Raw genomic sequence first — 5872 nt, 5'->3', positions numbered from 1 at the left:
GGCTCCACTTGTACTCGCCATCAAATTGGTACTAACTGATCAACACTAGGGTGATCACATGGCAGTAATACTCTCCAGGGATTAGGGGGATGGGGGGCTAAACCCACAACTAAAGGACATGGGGAGCATTGTAGGAGGGAAGGGCATGCCTTTAACCCTCGCTTGGGTGAGGCAAAGACATAAAGTGTAACCATAATGTTTGTACCCTCATAATACCCTGAAATAAAAAAAAAGAAAAAAAAGCATCATCGGGCTTCCAGACCCTTCATGGTCATTCCCTGCAGCCACAGTCCCATAGGGTCCCTTTGCCCACCCTAGGGAGCTCCAGCCCTTCACGTCACCTGTTCCACACAGACAGTTCCCAACTCCTGCCCAGACTGTGGTGGGCCCTGGAGAATCTGTGTGATCCCGGAGCTTGGGCATTTTGTGCCGGTTTCCCGCCCGGGAGAGGGACTGGAAGGGCTGGAGTGTTGGCTGTCTTCCATTCAGACTCTCTTCCTCCCTCGCCCACTGCAACAGAGAGGGACCATTGAGCTGAGACTCTCAAAAGCAGCTGTCTCCCCTGTGGTGGTGTGCCCACGAGTCTGCGGCCTCCACAGAGAGTGGGTCCCACACCTTTCTTCCTGAAGACGTGCAGTGGACCTAGGGGTGCTCGGTCTGAGAGTTCCCTGCCCACCAGCACCCCCCAAAGATGCCCGCTGGTGGGACAGGCATGCAGGCCAGCTCCTGTACCCCCAGGACTCAATCGGGTTGCTTGGGGACACAGAGGGGAGATTTGGGAATTAAACACGGGAGTCGAGGGAGCCTACGTGGGCAGAGAGCGCAGAATGGGTTCAACCCGGAGCGATCTGGTGGAGCACCCCTCCCTCCACAAGAGAGCTGTGCTTTCAAACTGGGGTGGGTCCTTAGACAGAGAAGTTCCTAACCCGTGGCACCACTGCTGGCAACCTCAGTGAATTTGGGTGCCCAGTTGCAACCAAACACTGAAAAGAGACTCACCAGGCAAGGGAGGAGGGAGAAGAGTGAAACTTATTCCCGACAGTCAGTCTATGAAACCCAGACAGCCCCTTCCCCACAGCAGACATTTCGGTTTGGAGAGGCACTTTCAACCCCTTTCCAGCAGCTCTCCCCAGCAGCCTGGGAGCTGATCCTTGAGCCCGAGTCAGTTCTAGGGCAGACCTCTGCAGAGCCTGAAGGCGGGCGCCCCAACCTAGCCCCACTCAGCCTGGCTCCTCCACCCACCTCTGCTGCAAGTGCCACCTGCTGACAGGCAGGGCAACGTGTACAGCCCATTACAGCATCTACTGACTCAAACAGGGCGTGGCCAATTCTTACAAGTACCACCCACCATCTCAGAGATTAAGCTGGGTGTCCCAATATAATCCATACTGCTGGGGGTGGGGGGAAGACAGCAGAATAAAAGCAACCCCCAGGGGCACCGCTTTTAAGGAGACAGATGAAAGTTGCAGGCATCTTGAACTGTGAGGCGTCTGCCTTTGCCACAGCAGACCTCTGGGCTGATCCAGCAATCCCACTACTGGGTATCTACCCAGAGGAAAAGAATTCATTTTATCAAAAAGACACCTGCACTTGAATGTTTATAGCAGCGCAGTTCACAGTTGCAAAGATGTGGAATGAACCCGAGTGCCCATCAGTTCATAAGTGGATTGACAAAATGTGGTATACCATGGAGTACTACTCAGCCATAAAAAAGGATGAATTGATGCCTTTTGCAGCAATTTGGATGGAACTGGAGACCCTTGTCCTAAGTGAAGTATCTCAAAGATGGAAAAACAAACACTACATTACTCTCTAATAAACTGGAACTAACCGATGGGCACACAAGTACACAGAGGAACATAAAAGTCATTGGAAATCAAGCAGGGGGGAGGCAGGGGGAAGGGAGGGACAAAAACCTACCTAATGGGTATAATGAATGCTATTTGGGTGATGGGCACATTTATAGCCCTGCCTCAAGCATTACAAAAGCTGTCCATGTAACAAAAACATTTGTACTCCCTTAATATTTTGAAATAAAGTAAATTTAAAAAAAAATACTTTCATCTCTTCCAATTCTATATTGACATTTAATTTGTGGAATTTCTATATAAGTAAATTTTACAAAGTGACCGTAAAATGAGTGTTTCTTTCTAATTCCTACCTATTTTTGAATCAAATATTTAAGTATTAAAAATAAAGTATTTGTTAAAAAGGAAAAAAATGAAATTAATAAAAGGCCATAAGATTGGTATGTAGTAGGAGCCTGAACTGTGCAAACATATAGGCATATTTAAAATATATGTATAACCAGCCATGGTCCCCTAGCTTGCTCTTCTATAATTGCTCACTATTCAGTAGTCACATAGCCGATGGTCATAAAGATTCTAATCTTTCTTCATTGCTCCCGGAGATAGCATCACCCTTGTGAAATCGAAGCCTGGTCTTTGAGATATCTTCCAGACTCCGCATTCTAGTGACCAATTAACCCAACCAGACCAGTGGCCCATAGAAGGAACCAACTCAACTGGTGTAGTGACCTGGGAACTGACTCAGCACAAGAAGACAATTTCTGTTTCTTGATCCTGTGAGTTTATCCCCAGCCGATCAGCAGATCCAATTGCCTGCCACACTGTCTTTTAAAGATCTGACCCCAAAATTCTTAGAGATGCATTTGAGAAATTCCTCCCACACCCTTGCATGATGCCTGTGATATTAAACTCTTTCTCCACCGTAACCCGCTATCTCAGTGTACTGACTTCCTCTAGAGCAGTGGGCAACGAACCCGGATGGGTTGTGACATCCGGCTCTCCCTCCACTGCCTCTCCCGTGGGGGTCAATGACCCTGCCAAGGCCTCGGCTCAGTTTCATGTCTCTTCCCTCCCCCACACTCTGTGCCCTCTCCTTTCCCTACTGAAGTCCCCTTTGTTCTTCCATGTTGACTCTTCTCATCCTGAGGGCTCAGCTATAGGCTTCAGCTTTTCAGTCACTTCCTCTGTAAAACTTCCCCTGACCCCATGAGAGGGACCATTTGGGGACCACATGGTGATACAGATAACAGATACCTGGAGTGGGCTGGGCTTGGTGGGCTAGACTCAGAAAATAGCTTTCTACTTTTTCCTCCTACCCTGGTATTCAAATCTCTTTTCCTCACCCAAAAAATTGTATATCTTTGATCAGATCATTCATGTTTTTATTCTTTATCAAGAAACAGGTTTTTGAGACCTTCCCAGAAATCTAGCACTTTGTTCCCTACTCACAAGTTCTCAGGGGCGCAGCATCACACTGCTCTGGCTTCAGGACAGCTCTGATGGGAAAGTAAAAGACATCCAGGTGTTGTCTCACCCAGCCTTTTCCATGACCTTACCAGATAGCTGCTATTTTATCCTCATTTTGTAAAAGGGGAAACTGAGGCACAGTGGGGTTAGTCTGTGTGTTCATCCAGTATGTGGAACAGCCAAGATTTAAAATGGGGTTTTTTTATGTCAGTGCTGCGGCATTGTCTCTTGTCCCCAGGCTGCCTCCAAAACCTTGGGTCAGCCCAGATAGGTCACCAAAGGCTCCCCGAGATGGTTAGAGTTGGAAGGAGATAAAGAAAAATATGTTCTTCACTCAATGATTCTGATTCCTGACATAAACCCCCTGCCCTGGAAGATTCTGAGTCTCTACCATGGGGATCTGGCCCCAGAGTTTCCCAGGGAATCCCAGCAATTCTCCTCCTTCTCCGTGTGCATCTGTAAAATGGGGCTGTGTATACCTCCCATGCAGAGATTAAGATTAAGATTACATGTGAGCATATCTATATAGCATCGAAGACGTGAAGTAGCCATTATCCTTTAACAAAAACAATCTCAAGGAAAAATTTGACTTTCCATCTCACAGATTTCCAACTGGACTATGCTATCCTGAAATGTGTCTAAGAGTCAAAATTCTTTAAAAAGGAAAGGAGAAAAATCCTGTTCTGAGCAGCCCAGCAAAGTCCAGCATCATGACCTGGCAGTGTCCCCAGTGGCCAGGTGCAAAGCGTTCCCCAGAGAGAGGTTTTCAGACCATCCTAAATAAAGCAGTGCACCCACACACTCATACACCCACGTCCAAATACGGACACAGCTGCAAACACATCTGCACAGCCACACGTGGACACTCGCACATGCGAGCACACACAAATGTCCACAATCATACTGATAGCCCCTACACTCACACATGCACACACCAATACACACACCTCCATACACACATGACAAACACACATAGTATGACACACATGTCGAACTCATATGTAGGCTGTGGACATATACTTGCATACAGAGCTACATATACACAATAGTCATACACACAATCACACACACACTCACACATCTACCAACACACATGCACATATACAAGTACACATAAACAGCTGTACACATGCTGGTACAGCCTTACACACACTCACACATGCACATAGCACATATACACAGTCCCATATGTGTCCACGCACTCACACACACATAGACACGCATGTGCACAAACTCACACGCACAGTCTCACACACATGCATTCACACACAGAACCACACACATACAACAGCTATTCACACACCCACACACAGTCGCATGCACACAGACAACTTATACACATACACCTCTGCTGTCACACACACAGCTACGCAATTCACACAGTCACACTCATTATCATGTCAAAATGTTTTATTTTCTTCATAGCTCTTATTCATTCACTCAAATATCTACCAAGTATTTATTATGTGCTAAGTGTTCTAAGTTCTTGAGCTAAATTGTTGAAGGAAACAGGCAAAGATCTCTGTCCTCATGAAGCTTAAATTCTAATGACATGAGACAGAGGGAAAAAATAATGAATAAGTAAATTCTGTAATATTTTAGAAGGTGATAAGTATTAAGGAAAATAATTCCTGGTAATACGGAGAAGAGAGAACCAGTTTGGAAGTAGGTTGCAATTTTAAGTAGGTAATCGAAGTAAGCTCCCTTGAGAAGCTGACGAGAATATTTGGCAAAGATCTGAAGAGGAGAGGGAGTTAGTAATCCACGTGGATACCTGAGGGAAAAGCGATCTGAGAGGAGGAAACAGCAAGTGCAAAGGCCCTAAGGCAGGGTGTGCCTTCAAGGAACAGGAAGGAAGACAGTGTGGCTGATGTGCAGTAAATCAGGAGTAAAGGAGGAGGACATCAAACCAGAGATGAAGAGAGTGTGTGTGAAGATCATACAGGGCCTTGAATAATAAGGCGAAAACTTTGATGTTAATTTTCTGTGAAATTGAGATTCACTGCTGGGTTCTGAGCAGAGGTGTGACATGATCTGCCCTCTGACTTACCCTTAATGGTATCTAAAATGAACTTAATCATTTTACATGTTATTGTCTGTCTTACCTCCAAACAGGAAAAGACCATCTGTCTTGGTCACCTCTGTTTCTGTGTGAGAGCTGCACTCAATCAATATTTGTTGAATAACCGACAGAGATGACATTTCCAGGGAGGACAGTGTTCCTTGGTGCTCTAGTTTGGATATTTGTCTTCTAAAAACCTCGTGTTGGCATTCGATCTCCAATGTTGAAAGTAGGGGGCTCATAGGAAGTGTTGAGCTCATGGGGGAGGAACCCTCATGAATATATAAATGTCTTCCCCTGGGGGTGAGGGCATTCTCACTCTTTTATTTCCCGCAAGAGCTGGTTGCTAAAAAGAGCTTAGCCTCTCCCCTCTCTCGCTCTCGCTTCATCTCTCACCGTGTGATCTCTGCACATACCGGTTCCCTTCGCCGTCTGCTGTGAGTGGAAGCATCCTGAGGTCCTCACCGAGTGCAGATGCCCAATCTAGAAATTTCCAGCCATTGGAATCGTGAGCCAAATAACCTTTTTTTTTTTT

This window comes from Propithecus coquereli, unplaced genomic scaffold, assembly GCF_000956105.1.
Source record: "Propithecus coquereli isolate 6110/MARCELLA unplaced genomic scaffold, Pcoq_1.0 Scaffold27, whole genome shotgun sequence".
In the NCBI taxonomy this organism is placed as follows: domain Eukaryota; kingdom Metazoa; phylum Chordata; class Mammalia; order Primates; family Indriidae; genus Propithecus; species Propithecus coquereli.
This window is presented reverse-complemented; position numbering follows the sequence as displayed.